The sequence below is a fragment of the Cyprinodon variegatus genome, unplaced genomic scaffold (genome assembly GCF_000732505.1).
Source record: "Cyprinodon variegatus isolate N-32 unplaced genomic scaffold, C_variegatus-1.0 Scaffold1199, whole genome shotgun sequence".
NCBI lineage: Eukaryota > Metazoa > Chordata > Actinopteri > Cyprinodontiformes > Cyprinodontidae > Cyprinodon > Cyprinodon variegatus.
This window is the reverse complement of record NW_015151652.1, coordinates 160879-185512: the sequence shown is the minus strand read 5'-3', so window position 1 is coordinate 185512 and position 24634 is coordinate 160879. Positions and strand designations below refer to the sequence as shown.

At 37.3% G+C, this 24634-nt stretch overlaps 1 protein-coding gene across 1 annotated transcript in view; it reads left to right on the top strand.

Moving 5' to 3' along the window:
- Positions 1 to 24634, top strand: part of LOC107102086 (collagen alpha-1(XIX) chain-like) — an 80599-nt gene that overhangs the window by 11557 nt on the left and 44408 nt on the right. The window contains exons 2-5 of the mRNA XM_015401251.1: positions 13709 to 13753; positions 15673 to 15708; positions 23874 to 23927; positions 24002 to 24046. The gene's annotated coding sequence lies outside the window, so the exon portion shown is untranslated. The remainder of the gene's footprint in view (positions 1 to 13708; positions 13754 to 15672; positions 15709 to 23873; positions 23928 to 24001; positions 24047 to 24634) is intronic.

Sequence of the window (24634 nt, the reverse complement as noted above, 5' to 3'; positions counted from 1 at the left end):
AACAGAAAGACTAAGAAGTAATAAAAAATAATAAAATAATAAATAATAAAAACAGAATAACATTAATCCGAGCCTAACTGAAAACCCAAAGTAAAAAATAAACAGAATCAAAACCCTAGAATTGAAGATCACATTAAATACTCTTTGTCTTCTCAGTCTACAGAATATTTTGGAAAATGATTGTGTGATTATCAGATTTATTCTTTTTTGTTTAGATTCTTTTTTTTCACCCAACACAAGACAGAAATTTGTATGTAGTGTAAACCTTGTAACTCACATGGATGGTATTTTTCTCCCCAGGATTTTGCTATTCTTAAACCATAAAACTAACTTTACTGAGATAAGTCACTTACAGTGACAGTTTTATTGTTTTATGTTTTATTTTGTTGTTTTTTTTTACACACACTTTTGAGATATATTCCTATGTTGTAAGAAAACAAACTCCAGTGGTTTGTGTTTAACTTTTTTTTTTGGAATATTTACTATAAGAATCATTGTTACATGTTTTATCCAATTTGGGATAATAGCCCTCATTTCTATATGCTTGAGACCCAAAACTATAGATATTGCTTCCTGATGGATTTCTAGACTGTTCTTGAATTTGTTTCAAATAGAGATATGAATATTGTGATACGTTTGCCTACCTCATGTTGTCAGGTAGATCATCTTTAGGGGATCTTGCAGATCGGACAGTAACCCAGCCTGGGTGTAAACAGAGAAACTGAAAATAAAATAAATAATTTTGACGTTTTCTGTGACATATTTAAATTATTTTGGCTCTCTGAAATATTTTAGTATTGACGAAAAAAGTTTAAATAGAATATATTTGTAAGAGGGCAAAACCTTTCTCAAATGATTGTGTCCATGTTAGATTTCGCATAGCTTGCTATTATTTTTATGAAAATACCTGTGAACAATAACAGCCCATACAATCTCTTTTTAAAGCCTGGTTTAAACGCAGCTGCATGATGTAGATTTTTAGTTACAGTTTTGGCCTGACCTGCTGAAGCTCAATGACAGAGAAACACAGAGAGAAGAATTTACAGGTCAGCAGGGCTCACAGCTGAGACTTTATGGCAGGATTTTACACCCTTTGCGATTTTACACGCAGGCAGAGGACTCATTAACCCTTTCCGGAACAAAGTAGAGTAGGTTATTCTTCCCCTTTCTGCACACGTTCACATTGAGGGAAATCAGAGAGGCATGCTTTTGACACCTGTATTACACGAGGAGGTAACACGTTTGCCCAGAGCACAAGGCAATTAATCTTGTCAATGTCAAGTGCATTGGGAGGGAGGATGAAACAAAGATTTGACCTGATTGGCTATGAAAAGGTCTCTCATTCAAGTCCTGTTGGGAGAGCGGAGGGTTACAGGGGAAAGCGTTTGGCACATCCAAGGACAGATGCACAAAGCTTTGATTTATCTGTCTGACTCTCGTCCCTCCCATTGAGGCACAATTTTCCTACATCTGTGAGTGTCCAGAATAAACATGCATTAATTGGCCAATTAATTACAGGAATGAATAAAGGAAGCAATACTTTAATAGGGCCACTTTGATTGCACCTTGTTCTTTGACTCCTACTATGTCTGTGTGTTTATGTTTGTGTGTGTGATTCTTGTGTTGGTTTTGGTGGGACAAACTGATGCTCAACAAGGGGTAATATAGGTCAACACCCCCTCTGAGTATTACATAGACCTGCTATCGCTGGCCTGTGCACAGTTCTCCACCACACATATAAAGCCTTACCTATAATTTTACCTGAATGGAGAAGCACAGCAAGTAATCTTTGGATGCATGTCACATTGGGGTTGATCTTTAACAAGGTCCAGATACTCAAATATATGTCTTGAATTTCCTCATTGTATTTAAACATTGGTTTCAGACAAGCCATGCTTAAGAAATATGTAACAAACAAGATCAGGTAAACAAAACATATATAAAAAAATATATATATTTCCACACACTGGAAGTGATCTGGAAAAAAATCAGTCTGGGAAAGTACATTCCCTCAATCTAGAAGTAGAGTATGAAACTTAGGAATAAGTAGATACTGTCTGAGTAACTTCACATTTACATGCTTAATTTAATAATTCAGGTTTGTGTCACATGAAATTTAAACTGAATAAACATGAATACGGTACAGAACAAATTCACAAATACTTTTATTCGAAATAAAACAATTTATTTATAAAATCAATTCAGCTCCATATTAGAAATATTTAGTGATTCATAAGTTAAAATGGACCAAAACAAAATTTAAAAATCTTTAACAGAGGTAGATTAAATATTGTTTTGGAAAATAATATTTCAATTAATGTTTTGCCTTACATAATTGATTTTAATGTCATGATTACTGTATCACTGAGTTAATAAGAAATCTTAACACTTATTCAAAGCCAGGGGATCCATATAGTCAACAGATAGGTGGTTGTCTACGAAAGAATTTCCAGGTTAATCAGTTGCTAACAATTGGTTGGATTTCTTGGCTTCAAAACTTCACAAAAGGACCATTAGTCAACATGAAACTACCATTAAAGTTTACAGAAACGCTGGCAGTGTGTACTGAAAATATTGGAGCAAATAGGATGAATAAAATAAATCTAGAAGATTGAAGGAAACTCATTTTAAATAACTGTATAGTACCACTTTAGCATTTTAGTGTTGTCTCCATCAGCGGTAGGCTTCTCCTGTGCTGTCCTTACCTCAGGGACCATCAAGGAAAGAGTAGCCGGAGTCACTTAAAATCTCTCCTGCCTCTCTGGTTCCAGTTATTCTTGAAAAACTCAGAGAAAGAGCGATGTAGAGAGCTTGTTTCTTTGCCTACTGCCGTGTTCATTGGTTGCATCGGAAGCAGACCATACCTAATTTTGGATCAAATTTTAAACAGTGTCATGCCATGTAAGCAAATGGGACTTTCTGTGAGAGACCTCTCCTGTGTAGTCTTAGGTCAGGGGATAAAGTGGGTTTGATTCCTAAGAGAATGGATTTTTATATGGAGACTCCAGGATGCTCCTACTGTCTTAAAACACAGAGTTTTACCAGTTCAGTCCTATGACCCACAATCCACATCCCATCCCATGTTTATATTCACCTCCTGCTTTTTAGGCACAATACTAATCAAACAATCATTATAACATGTATGCAAAAAAATAGATATCAGTAAATTAATATAATCAAGCCTTATAAAGGTTCAAAAAGCCAATAATATTAACAACATACAGAAAAGATAAAGCAAGTTAACTGTAGGTTTCTGGGAGCTCACAGCTTCTTTTACTTTTTCCAAATGTTTTCACCATTGCTTTAATGCCCCAAAGGTCGAATTTATTGTAAAGGCATTTTGTCAAACATGGTCTGTTAAGCAAAATCAAATTAGTGAAATTTGTCAAAAAGTATAAAGTAATAAAGCATTTTTTGTTATCTAGACAGCAGAACCCCAATGGCTACAGGCTTTTGGGAAAGCTAAAGCAATACTACCAGTCACTTTAAAGAGAATGCCTGATTTTAAAAAGGGAATACCTTCAAACAGACATTTTTTGATTCGAGATGCTTTGATTGGAGCCACCATCAAGTAATCTCTGTTTGTGTCAGTAGTTTTCCCCCAAGTCGGTCAAGGGTAGAGAGGAAGACATTGAAAAGCCGAATATTGCAAGGGGAATGGAAGCTGAATGTGGAGGAGATGTAGCCCTGAATGCTGCAGAGCACAGAGGCGTGGTAGTGGGAGGCTGCATCACTTACAGCCCCGTTACAGCCTGCCATCCATATTCGGATTTTTCACACTGTCACCCTGCCTGCAACCAATTTAAATACATCCATCTGTGTCCACTTTAATGGAATGTAAGGAAGCAATGCATTGGCAGTGGCCTGATATCATAGACATGGTGCTGTCTGGGACCTTTTTGTAATCTGTTTTGCTTGGTGATTTGAAGCGTAGGACTTGCTGTGAACCTCAGAACATATACAGAGCGCCCTGTGGATCCCTGACCTTAAATATTTGGCTTGTAAAATGAATCAGGGTTTATTCAAAGTGCATTTTCTCCGCAGTCGTTAGATGTTGTGGTCATAAAACACATAGTATCTGTAAACACAGGATGCAAGCAATCTGGTGAACATGAATGGTGTAGCCAAAAGTCCAAATGAGACTGTAAAACAGTGAAACAGCCAAGAATAATAACAGCATCCGGCGGGGAATGTGAACATTGAAAAAGCATCGCTGACCCAGTAAGGAAACGATGCTATAGTCACCAGCTTGCACTGAAACACTGTTCAGACATTAAACTGTTGGGGGGGGGGGGGCATAGAGCTCATAGTTAAATATAGATTTATCATCTCTTCCTCGCCACATAAAGATGCAAATTCATACAGTAAAGCAGGCTTCTTTCCACTCCTTAGGAGACGTTAAAGTCAATGAGCTCTTAAAACTCATGGTTGAGGATGTGGTAGAAACGTGGCTGTTGTAAAGAGATGTATTCAGGCTCCCTTAGGAACTCTACGGTTCGATTTCCATAGACATCTACTGTCTGTGCTTCCTGTGTTTGCCTTAAGCTTTAGTGTTTTCACACAGGATACTGGTTAGTAGCAGGAGGGTTTGTTGAAAATGCTCTTTAATTTTTATTTGAACCACCAATGCTGTAGTTGTTTACCCTTGTTCTGTCACCTCTGTCCCCTTCTATTGTGTGACAGCTGAAAAGACATGTAAGGCTGAATGGGAATTATTTTCTCACTGTCATACAGCTCCTTGTCTTGTTTTTGTTTCCTTCTTCTCATCTTTGTAGGCCCTCAAAAAATCCCCTTTACAGTATTCAATGTCTAATTGCCAGACTGCCTAATTAGGGATGTTACCCAACACACATCACACATTCATGCATCGAGGACATCCATCCTCTCTCAAAGAGAGCTTACAGGCTCGTTGCTGGCTGCATACCCTCCCATGCCAAAATTTGTGATGAAACCAGTTTGCCATCTAGTGGCCCTTCTGCTAATAGCATTTTTGTTCTACTGTGTCTGTGATTGAGTCTCTGTTAGAGAGAGCCTTCATGGAAAGCTTCAGCCAAGGGACTATAGGTGCAATCTTGGCCAGCTGAGCTGTGTCTTAAGTCGGCTGCAGTGTCAGGCATCTCTTTATACTTCCCTGAATATTTAGATGGCTGGGAGTTAAAGAGCGCATTGTGTGCCAGTCAGAATGGTGAAAAATGCTAAGCTGCATTTGAGTCCCTGCCAGGCAGCTGTCGGCTTTGCCGTTCTCTTCCTGCCCCGGCCGCTCCTCTTAACCCTCAGTAAACAACTGGAACAAATCCTATTTTATTGCAGCTTTAACCAAGTGTGAGGGATCTCTGCAAGCTCCAGTGCCTAGGCTTTTTCTAAGATTGTGCAGTGTCCTAAGATGGCTTTCGGAGAGTGCAGTCAGGAGTTGGAAATTTGCACTATGTGCCTCTAATTGGATCTCTAATAACAGGTGCACCCGTGGTCTGTGTAGTGTCCGTTGTGCAATTTCAGTAGTATGATTTGTTTTTACCCTAGAAGCATGGATATCGAATTAGACTACAAAATTGGCTTTAGTCCTGATTTTAACATTACACACTATACTGTGTTGCACAAGCAGGCAGGATAGTTGTACCTTCCTTTAGATGATTACTAATGTTTTGTCACTAATGCCCAGTTTAATTAGTATTTACACAATGAAAGCGTTTCTTTTTTTTTACTGGGGTAATTTCAGTCAAACACCGGCAAAATAAGTAAAAAAAATAAAAATAAAAAAAAATAAAAAAATAAATATATATATATAGCTATATATATATATATATATATATAGATATATATATATAGATATCCATCTATGCATTTTCTTTACACGCTAAATCCAAAGTGGGGTTGCGAGGGGTGCTGGTGCCTATCTCCAGCTTTCTACGGACGAGAGGCGGGGTACACCCAGGACAGGTCGCCAGTCCATCGCAGGGCAACACAGAGACAAACAGGACAAACAACCATTCACGCACGCACTCAAAGCTAAGGACAATTTAGAGAAGCCAATTAACCTAACAGTCATGTTTTTTGACTGTGGGAGGAAGCTGGAGTACCCGGAGAGAACCCACGCATGCTCAGGGAGAACATGCAAACTCCATGCAGAAAGACCCCGGGCCGGGAATTGAACCCAGAACCTTCTTGCTGCAAGGCAGCAGTGCCTCCCACTGCAGAAAAATTTCAAACCTTCTTTTGGAAAGTAAGCTTGTATGAATTCGCAAAATATTTCCACTTTACGTTTAACCCAGTGCTAGACAGGTTTATGTTTATACCAAAACTGTGTTAGCAAAATATTTCATACAGGGTTGTTTAAGCTGTTATGGTTGGAGTGTAATTACAGTATATGAATGTTTAAGGATATAAATTATTCTAATAGTGCTAAACAGACACCAGTGTTGCTTGTGTTTAAATCGCTGCTAATTGATTAATGTTTTTTGTTTTTCCAGTACCAAAGGTCTGATTTAAACAGAGGCTGATGAGGGTCTTATGGAGACCAAGAAGAGGCAAAATATTGAAAATCTTGCAAGGTTACTGTAGTGCAGCTGTGGGATGCTGTGTTTTTTACAATCAGTGCTGGAATACAGCAGAAGATCTAAGTTGAGAGTTCTCATCCACCTACAGTATATTGAGGTTTTCTCTCTCAGGGGAGGAGAAAACCACAGGTATTAAATGAAGTTTTAAATCCCCTGACTTAGAGTTTAGTTTTTTATATTTCTCTCAGTCTGCACATTCGAAGAAAGAGAAGAAATGTCCAAAACATCCTGTGTAATTTTTTTTGTATGTTTCAGAATCTTAATGGCAAAAATATTAGGATTAAATAAGCTAGTACTGTTTTCGAAACAAAAAAAATGAATATGGAGTATGAAATGAATTGCCTTATAATTAAAATAAAATTATGAAAAAAATTAAGTACACACTTCGGACAATTTTAGCAAATTTTTAGTCAAGACTTTCAGCATTGATTGTAAAAATAGTGGCTCTCTGCTACCACAGTGGGATATCTCTTAAATATTGCTTCTGCCATCTTCATCATATGCCTAGTTTGACAGGAAAGCGGCAACAATATTGTTCTCCAATATAACTAAAACGTCTGATTGCATCCCACTCACACTGGCTCACTGTCTCTACTTTTCCAACTGCATATTTTTATTTTGGTTTTTTATCTTCAGTTTAGTTTTTTTTTCACATTTTTTTCCTTCTTTATTATCAAACATGTTTATGTTTATTTCTGTTTGACCTCTACTTCCATTTTGGCTTAATTTCAGTTCTCAGCAACTACCATGACCTTTTTTGACACAGATTGTAAAAAAAAAAAAAAATCCTGCACTTAAAGCTGTTTGTTTAACCTCTGTGGGTTTACAGTCATAAAAAAGCAACACTTGTTTTCTTCTGTTTCTTATTCATTTGAATGTTTGATACAACTAAAGGTAAATTTGTTTAGACAAATATAATGATAACAAAATTATCTTATTAAAGCTTATTTGAAGACTTTGTTTTCTTCCATGTTTTCTTGATAATAACCGAAATCACATAAGGTCTTCATGTGCATCAATAGATAACAAACAAAGCTTTTAAGGCAGTCCATGTTTTATATTCTGTCTGTTTTAGTCACATAATACTCCCAGGATCAAGTACATGATTGCATGGTGAATGATAAATGGCCTATACTTTATCAAGTCTGAGGACTCCAAAGCGCTTCGCACCACAATCAGGCATTCAGCCATTCAAACACACACATGAATATTATACATAACCATTGTTTTTGAAAACAGTGGTGGTCTAATATTTTTGTTTTCCATAACTGTGTAGCAAAAAAGAAAAGCTAACTGGGATATGTGTTAAAATGCTTTTATTTATCAAAGAATATAATATTAGGACATCATTTTACAGATACATGGATATAAATATTGTGTTTTTTATAGTTAGTTGTCTGCATTGTGATCCTTTGCAGAAGGTTAACATGTGTTTGAAGGAACATATATCTTCCAGTCACACAATGATGAGCCACCACCTAGGTCTTTGGCAGTGAAAAAACAACTTTTGTACAACTTTATTAAAAACTACAATCCCAGGCCTGGTTTAGCACAAAAACTCTTGCAGGAAAAACCGTTATATGACTTTACTTTTAAGACCAACGCTGCTGTTACATAAAATTTAAATAACTTTTTTGCCTTTGTTTTACTTGAAACTATTCTACTTTAATTTCAGTCCTGAATGGTTAGAACAGATTTAAGATTGGAGCATATGGTCCCAAGTTTTTGCATCAAATGGTGGCTTTGATAAAAAGCCCAAGAGGATTAAAAGCGTCAAAAATATATTCTTTCGATTTTTCAGCCCCTTGCAATATTGGAGCAGGCAAACATTTTAAAAAGGAAATAAACAAAATTACAGGCTGTGCAGTGGCAGTTATTCCCTAAATTTGTGAGTGCTAAAAAAGAAATTCACATTTCTACAGCCTTTATATCTATATTTGAATCAAAATCTTTTGTAACACAAGGAAGGAAAAATGTTTACAGTAGGTCTGCTAAATTATAATAAACTATATTTCTTTCTGTTTTGTGAAGAGTTTACCCCTTGAGCTGTAACTTTATACTTCATATTATATAAATAAACACAGCTGCCACATAAAATGTAAACAGTTAAAAAATAAAAAAAAAGTTGTACAAAAAAGCTCAGGTGGCTTTTAAACATGTCCCTAAGGCAGGCAGGACTCAGTTCGCTCACAAAAAGTAGGGTGGCATACAAGTTTTTTCAGTCAAGAAAAGGGCATGTCTCCCAGAACACTAAGAGTTCTGCTAAGCATTGTTTAAGTCAGTCACATAGACAAAAGCATTGCAATAGTTACTAACATGTACCTTTTAAGGTAACACACAAGTTTAAAATAATCATCTAGTTCTCCTCGTATTGGTAAGTCTTATATTTAAATGTGGTTCTGTGTTGATCATTTCCTGTTGCTGCCTGAGTTTTTCTGTTGATCCCATTTGAGAAGTTTGGTTATAAGGTTGATCAAATGGAAGGTTGTGGTGCATCTGTTGTTCCTTAAGGCGTTATGCAGCGCCTTTAGGAACATGTTGACATTTGGGATAAAGATTAGGAAGTCATCATAAAGGAGTGCCTCTGCTGTGTGTCACTCACTGTTACTGTTGACTTTGCACTCAGATTGAGGTTTGTGTTGCAGGACTGAGCAGAAGCCCTTGGATGTTGATTCCTTTATGCTTTTTCAATTCATCAATAAGCTGGAGCCAAAGACTCGGTTCTGCTTGGATCATGTTGGAAGTTCAAACTCTGTCAGTCTGCATGAGACCTCTTTACTTTCAGCTCAGATGTGTGCCAATTTTAGCTTTAGCTTGTACTGTAGTCGCATTGATTCCTGTAATCTATATTTTCACATTGCTTTGCCAGTTTTTATAGAGGAACAGATAAGTACTTAATGGGAATACATGATTCATCCTTTGATTCAACTTTGATTTACGCAGAACGATGGTTCATCTGAAACTCTGACTTTTCTGAACGTCCTTTAGTTTTTCCAACTCCTTCCCATCTCTCCAGCAATCATGTCCTTCCTTGCTATTCACCATCTAAACCTCCATCTAATCTACTGCAGTGACCTGAAGGAGGGCTTCACACTGCAGCGCTCAAATAATAATCAAGCTCTAGGATGTTGTCAAATTTATAGGACACTGAGCGTTGCATGGCAACAGAGATTGTCAGGGTGATTCAACAGACACTGGAGGTTGAACAAAGAAAGAAAAAGGCTAAGTGACAGAAAAACAAGGAAAGAAAGGTAAGGTACAAGAAAAGCGGCTGACACAGAGAGGATGGAAATTGGAATTTAAAAACCAATTGCATTCACAATAGGGGAAAATGGGACCTGAATAATCAGAACATAATGAAATAAAGTTAAAGTTGTGTAAGCCACCAGAATGGATTCCTAGGCACCAACTTTTATTTCGTGGTAAGCTAAAGCATGCTTTACCTTTTTGCTAACTTTACTGCAGCCATATAAATAATTTTTCTTAGATTTTACAAATATTGGAGGATCAAAGTTTTCTTCTAATTAGTTTTATTGTAACAATATTCTTTCTGTCACAGGTACCACATTATCTCACATTTTTATATCTTACTTTTGTGACAGGGTTCAAATCTTTGTTTTTAATGTCCTTTTCATCCTTGTTGCCTAGTGACTGCATTTGGGCTTCAGTGCATCTCAGGTTTTTGCCTTTTTTATGGAAGTTAAATCTAGTTTTAAAAAAAATTTGTAAGCAAGTAAATAATGCAAGCCAATATATGAGTCGGTGATAAATTAGTAATAGGTAAGAATTTTTTTTGCATATAAGTAGGTTGTTCATAAGTCAAATAAATGATAGTTAATTCTAGATCTAAGCAAGTAATAATCTTAAATATAATAAGTAAGCAGTTAAAGAAGAAGTAAGCAAGGAAAAGCATATGTAAGGATATAATTAGTAAGCAGATGAGAAGAAACATACATTTATATAGTGTGTTAGTTGCTAAGTAGGTAAAAGCTAAGTCAAGCTAGTCAATAATAAGCATAGTATGATCAAACTAAGTGAAATTCTGGTGGTCATTAGGCATGTTTTGTGGTGGCCTTGACTTGGACGATTTAAAATTTGTACACAGGCAGTCAAATTGTTTTAATCGCCAGAACACATCTACTTTGCTCTATAATAAGATATCTTTTTACAAAGCATTTTTTTTCCTGTAAACGTACACATGTATAATAATATATGTGTGTGGTGTATGTTTGTGATAAATAGCATACCATAGCGTGACCGGAAGGTAAAACCCCTTACAGTAAGAGTGCAGAATGGGTGGGGTCTGCAGAGGTGTTAGCTGCCCTTTTTCTGACGTTAGACCTGTACAAGTCCTTTATGCATAGAAGGTCAACCCAATGATCTTTCCTCCAGACCTAATTATTCTTGGTAGTTGAGACCTGTCCCGTTTAGTATATGAGCCAAACCACGCGATGATCTAGAAGCACAAAACACCCATCCATCACTGTGGGAGTATATATATGCATATAAAGCTTTGTGATTATGATGGTGGGAGGTGTGAATGGCAGCTTTTCATACCTGTACTAGAAGCTGCTAAGATGCTCTTTTTTTTTTTTTTTGGAAGGGAATTCTGTTTTTAGCTTATAATAGAATAAAATGTAATTTAATATAAAAGAGTTATCTAACATCTAAGTAAGCCAGTAATACATAACCAAACCATAAATAAGCAAATAATGTGAAAGTAGAAAGATTTCCAGGTGGTTACAGTCAATTGTATGCGAATAGCAATGACAGCCTGATTCAAATGCAGCTTTGCTTTATTTGAGTGCTTCCCATTTTAACCCTAACAGATTATACTGAAAACAATTATCTAAATATGAGACTAAAACAGAGAAACGATCTAATGAAAATGTTCAAAGACTAAAAAAAACAAGAAATATTAACAATATTAACAGCATTTCAACAATAATTTCCAAGCAAAAAATCCACAAGGTCATATTTTGTGTAACAATGTTGTGAATTATCCTTTTTCTTACAGTACATTAAGATTAACTTATCTTTGGTTACCTGATTGGCAAGCAAATTAACCAGTCTGACTTCTATAAAAGTCAAGATTTTGTGTAGTATCTTTCTGTAAATATTTTTTAATGCACCTAAAGATTTTGAAGGGAGCATATTAGAGAAGAGGTTTTTCTCAGATGAACAAATCCAAAACTCCTCATTAAAAACCAAATATATTAAAAATTTCCCAACAATGTAAGCAAAGCTCATACCATGTTGATCTCAGTTCGCTTGATGAGAAGTGCAGAGCCATTATTTGTTCTTATCATTGAACGTGAATAAATTGACATAAAATCTGCGTTTACTTTGGTGTTAAAAAGGATTTTAAGGGCAAGTGTTGGGAAATAATTCTGAAAACTGCATAATTCATGACCTGCTTGGAATAATAGCACATGAAATATTCATCAGGTAAATTACTTATCTGTGTAATCTGCTTTTGTTGTTGTGTTAGGAGGAGGAAAGGGCAGCAGTGGGGAGTGAGTTTCTTTTTCCTTTTCTAAACCATAGCAGTGACTCAGTGACTACCTGTTAATTATCTCCAAAGTAGAAAGAAAAATCAGTCTTTCACCATAATGCTATCTTGTGAAAAAAAAGACCTTCAACACAAAAAGTCTGTTTTGAATGCACATGTTACACCCACATGCAAAAGCATCTATTGACTGAGCACTAACCCCCTGTTCTTACAGCTCTTTTTTGCACCACAAACTGAACAGGGCCGTCAAAGAGACTACTCAGGTGTTTTATAATAGCAGCCATATGAAGCAAAAAGATTACACGGTTTAAAGATGCTGCTTCTACGCATCAAGGAAATTTGACTTTTGCCAGCTCTTCTCCCATTTATGTTCACATTAAAGCCTCCAAACTGAGGCATTAGAGGTGCATTAACTCCACTGATCAAAAGATAGTGGGCAGGGCTTTGTTGGTACATCAAACAGCAAGAACAGATGGAAGCACACAGTTCCCTGGAGAAGTCACACATGAGCTCTATTGTGTTGTTATTAGGGTTAATATTTACATTACTACATCTTCCTTTCTCCCCTTCCCATTATCCTGGTATCTCTGGACTGCAGACATTAAAGTACACATGCAGCCTAGGAGCCTGTGCACACATGCAAACAGATGATTAAAAGAAGTAGCTTTGCTAAAGAGAAGTTCATTCCCTTGCCTTTGTTGCAGGCAGTCATACACGTCAGGTTCGACCCAGTTAATCAAAGTGTGCACATGGAGTGTCAGAGAAAAGATTCGGGGGCGTCACTTTGTGATTCTCAACTTTTCTTTCAGCAGCCAGAGAGCTTAGCTTTTCACATATCCACACTGCAGCTAACTCTGCAGAGGAAAGAAGTGTTTTTGCGTCACCCGCACATACAGTAGGAGAGAAACACAATGTCACATTGCCTTCAGATGATGAAACTCATACTAGAAAGAGGTAATGGCTTATAGTCCCAGTAAATGCCTAAGTGTTGTATCATCCTTTTGCCATCCAACTCTGCAGTGGGTTGGTATTAGTTGGATGTGATTTTACAAATTTCCTGCCATCAAAATTCCTGGAACCTGCTAGTGTGATCCAAATATCCTGCAGGGCTGTGCAGATAAAAAGAGGGTTATCTTATTTTCACATGCATGCAATCTATTGATGTAACAACTCACTCAGCTTGACCTCAGATAGCATTAGATGTCAGATAGTATTAGACAGCATAAGATGTATTATTTCTTTAGCATTTTTTTATGATTATTTTTGTTGAATTTCATGATTCTCAAGTTAACGAAAAACTGAGGTAAATGATATCTTGCAAACCCTGCTTTGTGATACACTGCAGCACTGTCTAGCTTGTCCTGTTTGTTCCTCAGGTTGATTGATACATTGAGAGAATCCCACAGCTGGGAAGGAGGCAGTAAACCAAACGAGGGAACAAAGAGTAGTGGGCCACACGGGGTGCACCAATTAAACTGTTTACTTGTTCTTAATTAAAAGTGAATTAGAGAATGCGACAGGAGTTGCTGTCTAGCCCTATTTGCTGGCAGCATCCCTGTCTTGCTGCACCTGTTGTCGTACATCCACTCATCTTATGCTCACTCTGTATTTTTTTTCTTTTTCTCTACAATGTCGTCCTCAGGGAAAGAGAGGAAAGCCTGGGGAGCCTGGACCAAGAGGCCCACCTGTAAGTGATGTGCTGCAGCAAAGAAAGTCTCTTGTTGAAATCATTTCATTGTAGTTCTTTTTTTGCATTAAATCTTATTAAAACATTGTTGTTTTAGCTCATTTATGATAAATATAATTAGTTATATATGCTAAACATTAGAAAGATATGGTAAATGTTCCTGCGACTCTTCTTGGTTCTGACAACCAGGAGTTATCTAAACCTCCGACTCCCCCCTGTTTATGTATGCGCCTAGAGTTAGTGCTGTCAGCGGTGTATTCATCAGCATAAACAAATATTCTTGTCTTGATACACTTGATCCCAAAAAAAGATCTATCATTTCCTGTGATAATAGAAAGGATGACAGCTCTGCATTTTCTCCTCTGGTCACAACTGGTACTGCCATTGGTCCCACTTCTCTTCCTTCCAGCTCACATGAATTATTTGGAGGGAGGCGGCACAGCAGTGATACCGAAAGCTACAGTAACAGCTGCTCCCTGGTTAAAACAGTTATGGTTGCATGTGTGGTTCTGATCAAAAATGCCATTAAAAGTGAAAAGAAAAACAAAGTTATTCACTAAATGGTCAGCTCCATAATTTAAAAAGGCACGGTGGAAACAAATACACATGTTTAGAAAAAGGATTTAAAACGAAAAACTCAAAACTTAAGTAAGAGCTACTGGAAGAGGGTGCCGCCCAGGTGGTGCCGAGGGAGAATCGATGATTGCACTTTTTTTCTTCCTCTTTACATCATATCTAATGTCAGTATTTTACTTTAGAGGTTGTGCTTATAGTGGTACAAGATGTAAAAGAAGCATGGGCCCTTCTTTAAGGGGCTATAGCAATACAGTACAGTAAAGGTATACTCCAAAGAATCCCTCCTAAAACAAATTAGCATGAACATGTATGTAAATTTGGTGGGAATGTTTAAAGATGTTAAGTAGTCCCATGCTTTGACACTATTGATTTGTTAGAAAATTTACAGCCATCTTTTCTTAACACAAAACCTCAAGGGGTTGTTCAAGGTAGCACTTGAATGTGTTTATATTGATGAGTAGTACAAGTGTGTCTTATAGGCCCATTGAGTCCTTGAGTTATGGTCTTTTCCTCAGGTGTCCAAACCCATTCCCAGACACTGTGCATTTGTGGGTGTGTGCAGGAATGTGCATGTGTTTGTCTAGTGACCCACTAAATAAAAGGTACAAACAACACTGAGCATTACAGGAGACAGCTTGTCAGACTCTTAACTGCTGATGTCAGAACAAACAGGAAGGTCTAGCTAGTGTGTATCTCAGATACTCTGAGTGTGTAATTATTCTCAAGCATGGCTGGCTTGATTGCACTATAGGGCTCCAATAGGGTAGGTCTTTATCCCATTGAGAAATAGATACTCCATTTTTGATTTTATCGTCAATGCTCCAGTTCAGTGGTTTTGGGAATAATTAGACTTTTGACAGTTAAATCTCTACTATACAGTTGAATTTATTACCTAATTACTTACTCTTTTTGGATATCTAGATTTGGAAAATTATGACATTACTGTACAGGCATGTGGCATTTATTAGTGATGTCATGATATTTTCCACATTGTGCCTGATATACATTCATCCCATGGTATTTTCTTTTATTATGGTCACCCTGTTTAACTCAGGTTTATCTCAGGCAAAATCTTTTTTTTTCAGTCAAGGGGTCAATGTTATTTTTCTGTATAAACTGGCAGAACATAACAGTGGTGTGTCTCAGAGGGGTATGACAAAGCTGTTATCCAAATATGACTTGCATTTGTCCAAGTTGCACTATTAATTGATCAAACACTAGTGCAAAGAAAAAATATGATATCACAGACTAACTTACCATAGATGACTTTGTATTAAAAGAATAACGAATTCCTCCCAGCTGTCCATATCATTCATGTGATAATCTTGTGGTTTTTCTTACAGGGTCCTTTAGGAACCTCAGAGGGAGCAAGTGTCAAGGTAGCATCTATATCTAAATTTCTATGAATCTGGCTTTTATATTGCATTTCGTGTAACTGTTTCCTTCCCAAGTGAAAAGCCTTTCATCTCATGTAAGTCCATTGAGGATAATGACACTCTCTGACCACCTTGAGCCAGCATCTTTGCAGGGTCTTCTGCTTTTTCTCTGGAGTTGATAGGTTGCATATTTTTCACCAAAACCTTTAATTTCTTAAAAAATCAACCACTGTTTCTTTTCTGAATGTGAGCATTTCTTGATAATCACATTCTGTCTTTATTTGCAATACATTTTTACACAAATCTCAACAAGTCTCTTTCTAATGTCTCCATGTGGTCCACTGCATTCCCTATATTTGTAAAATATATGGAGCTGAGATGCTGACATAGCCAGTGACTTTCTAAAGATATTTAAAAGCAGAGTAACTTAGAATATATCTGTTGTGCAATTATTCCAATTATTATTATATTCAGGAATATCTACTCAAACTATAACACATAATAACTACAAAAAGATTAAACTGAAAATAGGAATTTGATTTTCCTGGATAACAGCAGTTCTTAGAAAAGACTTTAGACTTTAGACAGATTTATTTGTCATTTTGTTTACACAAGTAAGCTCACTGGACAATTTCATCTTTTAAAAGTGCAGCCTTGAAAAATAGTAAAAATTACTGTAAATTTACCGTTCTAAAATTAAAATCACACCATTAATCAAATTTCAGCTTCATTTCAGCATTTAATAATAATTAATCAGCCCAGTAGATGATATAAAATAAATACAGCTTTGAGGTACATGTGGCATGTGGGGGAAATAATGCTGCAACCCTGGCTTGTAGCTTCCCTCCTTAACAATAGGCAATGCAACCTGTGTGGTTACGCAGCGGGGGGAGAGGTCTGGTAGCAGACAAAAGACTAACAGCAAAGCTAGCTGTGTGATCAGCGAGAAACATGAGGTTCAGAGGGAAGGAAAGAGAGAAAGGAAAAAAAAGGAGGAAGAAGAAGAGAAATGATTCACTCAGCTGACCGGCTGTGCACTCTCAAGCACAGAACAACATTCAAAGAGTTTGAAAACCAACAAATCACGCTGACTTTTAGGTTCAGATCACACAATAAAAAATTTTAGCATGAAACTCAAAGCACAATATCCTTCTGGAGTTTAAATAAAATTTTACTCTAATTCTAAATATCTACCTGCCCAGGCACGGCTAAAGAATTTAAGAAAAAGCGATATTTTTTTGATACCGTCTTAGAAGGCAGGATATTGCAGCTCTTGGCCATGGTATGTGGCTCCAAAAACAGAGGAAGAGGGAACTTGGCTTCTGGTCTTTTTTTTTTTTTTTTTTTTTGCCAAAACAACCAGGTTCATCATAGTTGGATGAGCACAGGAAAGCAGAGAAATGGTGCATCTCCCAGTATCTATTTGGGATCTTTGCTGCTCCGGAACAAAAATGCCAGCCTTAGTCAGTAGCAGTTTCATACTGGGTACAACTTGGAAATCTGCAGAGTCCACACAAAGTCAAAGCCTAAAAAAGTTTCTTATTTGAGGAAATAATGATGAAGTGGTGCAGCATCAGCCAGCAGTGATGCTACGGTTCTTACCGTTTCGAAGCACAGTTCAGCTGAGGTGGGGTCTCTTCATAGCAGTGGTAAGCTGCAGAAGAAGACTGAGTGGGGGTTTTATCACCTGTGGTTTTATTTCGGACTGCAATGCATGCTGGAAGCTGTAGTTACATTTTGAAATGGATACAATGGCACAACAAGAGAGTTAGGAATATTTCTCTAAAAAATCTCTCACATTATTTTCCTATTTAACAGATATAAATCATTTTGGTAAAATCAACTAACTTAAAACAGCAAATATTTAGTCTGATTAACTTCAGGACAGATAGGGAAAACAATTTATCTTAAAAAATTGTTTGATTTAAAATCATTCTGTTTCACCTGGATAAAATGTACATTCGTTGCCTCTCTTGCCAACCCAGACAAGTCAGGTGTAAAAGAGCAGTTGTAGTATCTCCTTTGTCCACAACTGACACCTTTTGGAGTTAATAGTTGGGAACAGATCTCTCTCTTTAGAAATGGCAACACTTAGTGAGTTGAAGCGTATCTGCTGCAAGTTAAATAGCTGCTCCCAGCCTTTGTCTGCTGCAGCACAGCACAGCATGACTCAATGCTCACAATCTAAACTTACCAGATGGCCATTACATGCCGTACTTTTGAAAAAAAAAAAAAGATCTGCAATCATTTTCATGAAGCCCTAGGGTGTTTTACACACCAGTGGCACATAAGGTATAGATTGTACGATTTTAGAGTGTTAAACACAAAAACTGCCAGTTACTGGCCTCTGTCAAGCTTCCTAAAGATGTTTTGCCTTCGCCAACCCACCTACAAACCACCTGCTACTTGAGGCTTCAGTGGCCAATACTTGTGATCACGCTAAAAAGTGAGAGCATTGTGTTGTGGACAACCTCTTGAATGCATGAGTCATCAGATGTGCAGATTTATCACTGACCGCTGTAGTCTCTTTGGCTCTGTCTGGTCCTTCTGCCTAAAGGAAAGGAAATGTAGGTTTTCCAAACTTGAAAAAGGAAACAAATTTTTTTTTAAACAAAGTAAATAACTCTTCTTTATTTTCGAAACAGTAAGAAGGTTAAACAAGGGCTACTACTGTATGGAACATCTTTCACATATAATGGAACATCATAATTACAGAGCAAAGCAAACAAATGTTTTCTTGCTTATTGTGTTGCTGCAGTTTAATGGTGGTTTAAATATGTGTCTTTTATCAATCCATTTTTCATATCCTATTTGCTTTTATTTTGCTTCTTATTTTGCTTTTAAAATACGATAGATTTTTTGCCACTGATCACACCAAAATAACACAAAATGAGCTCATATTGGTAGATCTTTGTTACCATAAGTCATAAAGAGGCATTTTCTTTATCATTTCTTTTTTCATTTCTTTAAACTATACTGGAAGCAGGCTATCTGAAATTATTTTTAATTGTTGGCTCATTAAATGAGTAAAAATGTATCTCTGTAAAGTATTAGCCCACTATTCAAAAGAAAAAACAATGACATGATGATAACACAATCTTATGCTGTTTTTTTTTTTTTTTTTTTTCCAGCGTTTTTATTGTTATTACACTGTCACAAGTACAGCACAAGGAAAATTCACTGTCTGCATTTAACCCGTTCCCTTGAGAAGCAGTAGGCTGCTATTGTGCCGTGCCCGGTGAGCAGTTTGGGGTTAAGGGTCTTTGCTAAGGGACCCAGAGTGGCAGTCTGTGGGAGTGGGTTTCGAACTCACAACTTAATTTCTAATTAATTCACCACACTTTTATTTACCTACTTTGGTCCAGTTATTGACTATGTATAGCACGTCAAACCTAATCCCACGATGGTCAGACAATCGTTACTCCATCCATCCATCCATCCATCCATCCATCCATCCATCCATCCATCCATCCATCCATCCATCCATCCATCCATCCATCCATCCATCTTCTTCCGCTTATCACTTGGGCCAGCTCCTCAGGGGGAATCCCAAGGTCCCTCCAAGCCAGCTGAGAAACATAGTCCCTCCAGCGTGTCTTGGGTCTCCCCCTGGTTCTCCTCCCGGTGGGACGTGCCTGGAGCACCTCACCAGGGAGACGTCCAGGAGGCATCCTAATCAGATGCCCAAGCCATCTCAACTGGCTCCTCTTGATGTGGAGGAGCAGCGGCTCTCCTCTGAGTCCTCCCCAGATGAATGACCTCCTCACCCTATCTCTAAGGGAGAGTCCAGACACACAAACTCATTTCAGCAGCTTGCATCCAGGATCTCATTCTTTCGGTCATGACCCAAGATGAGGGTAGGAACGTAGATCGACCGGTAAATCGAGAGCTTTGCTTTTTAGCTCAGCTCTCTCTTCACCACAACAGACTGGTACAGCGCATGCATCACAGCAGATGCCGCACCTAACTGCCTTTCGATCTCCTGCTCCATCTTCCCCTCATTCGTGAACAAGACCCCAATATACTTAAACTGCTTCACTAGGGGCAGTACATCCTCCCCAACCAAGGCACTCCACCCTTTTCCAGCTGAAGACCATGGTCTTGGATTTGGAGGCCCTGATTCTCATACAGCCGCTTCACACTCTGCTGCGAACCGCTCGAGGGAGAGCTGCAGATCATGCCCTGATGAAATTACTTATCATAATGCGAAACTAATTTCAGCCTTTATGTCATTATTGTCCAGTAAATTTCATACCTTTAATCCCAGTACTCTGTCACTTCTCAAAGTAATGTTTTACATATTCCTTATTGATGTTTAACGAATTTCTAATAACTATTCATTTAGCCACCTCTTAAAACAACCAAATGGGAAACAGCTTTACAAAGCTTTCACTGCCTTAACTAAATGACTGAGAATTGTAATAACAGTACTTAGAAATCATTGTAAAGCTAATTCCTTGAAGCAATATCAAATGGTAATCCCACTAGTACCTTAAAAATCCACAAAGGTGAACAAAAAAACCCAGATGAACCTGAGTCAGTATAACTTGGTTACCTTAAATTAATTATATACGAAGGTTGAATAACAGAAGCTGCTGATGATGTCCATTGGAGACCAAAGCTTAATGTTTAGACATTAGCTTTAATACCCGTTATGTATGTATGGGTTTCTGAACAAACTCTGTGTCCTGGTTTAATTCTTGCAGAGCAAATTTAAAAGCAAGCTTTGCTTTGGCCATAAATCAGTCATGCCCCTACACTGTCATTGCATCTTTACTGTATCATCATACATTTCTGATTTCTCTGCACAGCAAGGCATCAAATCTCCTACTGAAAAGCATCACATCATAATTTGATTCATTAAAAAACTACAGCCATGCACATAAATACATTTAAAAGAGCAAAATGGTGAGCAGAGATAAACTTAGCACTTTGACAGGGAAAAGTTTTGATTTGCAGTAATAATTAAACACTTCACTGTCATTTATTTTACATTTTTCAGTCTGTATCAAATAAACTGAGGTGAGACCATGCTGTTACTGGTGGCGTGCTATGTGGACAGAGACCTCTCTCACTCTCTCAGTAGAATGGGAATGTTTTAGGAATTAAAGACTAAAGTTGGGGGCTGCTGTGTAGTATGTGCTGGGAAAGGCAGTGTCTTTGTGAATTACATCTTCATAACTGTGCCCCCCCACCATTGGTCTCAATTGGCTTCTGACAGAACACAGCAGATATTGACAGAGAGAGTGATGCTGACAGTCCTAATTGCAGTTTGATGACTTGGGGTAGCTAAAAGTCAACACATCACCCGCAGTTAGCCACAGGTGGAACAGTTCCCTGGGCTTTATCTTCGCACAAATACAGCAGTAATCTACATAAACACTGACCATGCTTCAGTTAATCTCATTTGAAAGGTTTATTCACTTGTTTCGTTGTCTTCTGCTTGTAAATTAGCTGAGAATAATGTTCTGTGAAGATCTAACTGAGATAACAAGAGAAGTATGGTTCTTTAAGCCTGTGACAGAATGCAGGGCACAAGTTTTTCACAACAGGTGACATCCAGGGTAATTCCAACTTTCCATTAGATGTGATTTACATCGAGCGTCAGTCATAACTCAGTGCAAACTGCCGCCACGGTGGCAAATCACTTTTAGTGTACAGTGTAGCATGGACAAAACAGTTCAGAAAAAAAGGACATTACAACATTTTCCCTCATATTTGTTTTTCTTTTTTTTTATCAATAGCCTCTAATGGGAAATAATGTGAAAATATCTAAAGATGTCAAAATGCACGATTGTTTTGAATATCATATAAATGACACGTTTTACAATAAACAACTGAAAAAGACAAGGAAGGCCAACATCCTAGACAATCCTTTTGCAACTTAACTATGTATAAAATATATATATATCAGAACTGTAAATATACAGTCATATGTTTATATTACTATTTTATTTATTTTCTTAGGTATTTATTACTGAAAAACTAAAAAAAAGAGCTGTTTTAAAATAAATTTCTTTTTTTTACACTGGTGTAAACAAAATAACAAAATAAATCTATCTACTGTAAGTCATTTTGATTTATATTTCATTCATTTAACCAGGTAAAAAAAAATTTTATGAGATTAAAATCCCTTTTACAGTGACCTGGCCAAGAGGGCAGTACTGGATAAATTAGTATTGTAATTAGTGAATAAAAGAACATTGCAGAGAGGATGAGAGACTATTTCATTGGGTTTTAAAAATTGCAAATGCCACTAATATATTTGACGTCAACTCAAATATCATATTAGTGGCAAATGCCACTAATGTGATATTTGACGTCAACTCAGCTATATTTTTTTATACATAAATGGAGTCACGCTCTCTGCTAGATTCCCTGCCATCCTGGCAGTTCATAAAGATTGTAACAACTGACAGATCAATATCAATCTTGCTAATGTGTGCAACGATTGATTAGCATCTCTTGCCCCCATTTGAGACATTACATTTGGTTTGCCTCTGTATTTATAAAACAAAGATGTAGACCCTAGTTTAAGAAGCTATAGTTAGTTTTTTTTATTTGGAAAATGCTGTTTTTTTTTTTACTTTATCAAAGCTTATGAAAAGTTGCAGAAGTCAAGGACAAAGCTATTCTGACTGGCTACTCTATAAGGTACTCAAGTAGCAACTGACTTGGATGAGAAAATGCAGACCATTAAAAAAGCAGATTTGTTGCTCCGGGGGAACACTGACTAAATAGCAGCAATGCTTTCAGCAGTACGTCTGAGAGAAACACAGCTAAACATGCACTTAGCCAGTATACGTTCTAAGAACACAAAAAACAAGATTTTTTTTACACTTTCAAGAGCTGGTATAGTAACTATACTATTAAAATGTGTGTTTTTATTTCTTTGACTATACAGCAGAGTTGAATTTTGGTTTTGACACCCATGAATGTAGCAGCTAAAGCTCCTCAGAATTCAATTAAACCTTTAAGTCAGAGTTTCTGCTTAGTCCCTCCTCCTCAGCTGAAATATTAATAAGACGGTCCATCTGTTCATATACTGTATGCCAGCAGTCCACTGACTTAATAGCAGCTGCTAATTTGAATGAGGAAACAGTGACTATATCTCATTAAATGAGTGGTGCAGTATTACTGCAGTTGTCAGTGTAAGAAGTTGAGGTAATGGGGGGGAGGGAAACTCAAAACTCAGTAGTGTTATCTGTTAGGAGTCTATGAGGAGTAAGAAAAGACTCTACTTTCTTTCTCTCAGGTCGTTATACATACAGTAGGCTCAATGAGGTCTTTATACTGACTGAAGCTGTAGGTATTTGCACAGGTAAAACAGAGTAGCAATGTTCAATGATTAACCTGCCATTTAAGAAAAAGTACAGTATGACTCCCCCCCAAAAAATAATAACCATGTTCTGGTTACTTTAAACATGATATACTATGGTTTTGACAATTTAAGGATTTAAAACGACTGTGATTAACATGAATTAGTCTCTATATATAAGGCAGTTTTTTTTAAAGATGCTAGGAAAGCAGGAGCAACAGCGTTTGGTCAATTGTTTTTTGATAATTCCTGATATTTGAGCTCAAAGGGTGGATAAAAAAGCGTATTTGCGGCTTCAGTCTATGAATTACAAAAGGTCTTAAGAAAAGAATCAATTCTGCAGTGTAAAATGTTGAAATGATTCTATTTATGTGTTTCTTGAAGTATAGAATTCTGTCCTATAAGTGTTCATTACCACCTTGACCATTGCTTCATGCCCATTGGTTCTAAATCCAAGGTTTACTTTGAGTTTTTTTCAACATAAATGTGAGGGGAAATCCAGTCAAGATGCTTTATGGAACTGTTACCAGCTGTGCTAAAGTGCCATCTATTGGTAGACAAAGAAATAATGTTATCATTAAAATATAGACATACTGCAGTGGAACAGGGACCTTTATTATTATCTTGCAAGACTCATGTAACACCACAGCTTGATGAAGCCATATATGTAGAATGGATTTCTTTTTTACCCCACCGTAGTGGGATTTTGAGAGGACAGAGGACTGTATGTTTTTCTGATTACTTATTCATAGCAACTGTCCATGCCCGAGCTTCAGTCTCGAATCTGTCTGTCTCTTCACCCTGCTTTTGCTGTCAGTCACTGTCAATGGTGTGCTCTGTTCACATGCAGGGGGAGAAGGGGGAGTCTGGCATCCCTGGGGAAAAGGGAGAGAGAGGAGATCCCGTACGTATTTTCCTGCCATGACATTTACAATTCCGTCCTGTTACAGAGTCGTTAACCGAGGCCTCCTCCCACAGGGTCAGCCAGGTGCAGAGGGGACTGGTGGCGTGAAAGGACAAAAAGTAAGTCACATCAATGTCAAATGTCAGCAATGATGAGTCCTTCTGTTTATACTCCCTCAGAGTGCTTGTGTGCTGAAAGGTTGTGAGCAAGTCAAAGCACATTTCCTGACACCTTGATTCAGTCGTTTTTTTCTACCCTAAATACCCTTCAAAGGTCTTTGAAATCATGTTGGAGCAAATAATGAATCCTCAGGTGATTATTACTTGTTTGTCTCCTTTTGCTCCAGTAAGCATGATTCAAGTCATTTGCTTACCACAGACAGATTGTGTCTAATGTCTGGGGGGAAGGAAGACAAAATGAAACAATTTTGTCCTTGTTTAATTGTGTACAAATTGTATTGTGCTTTGAAAATTGCCAACAGTACTGAAAGAAGTTAGAGTACAGACCAAAAGTTTGGACACACCTTCTCATTCAAAGAGTTTTCTTTATTTTCATAAATACGAAAATTGTTGATTCACACTGAAGGCATCAAAACTATGAATTAACAACTGAAAATATGTCTTATATTCTAGGTTCTTCAAAGTAGCCAACCTTTGCTTTAAATACTGCTTCGCACACACTTGGCATTCTCTTGATGAGCTTCAAGA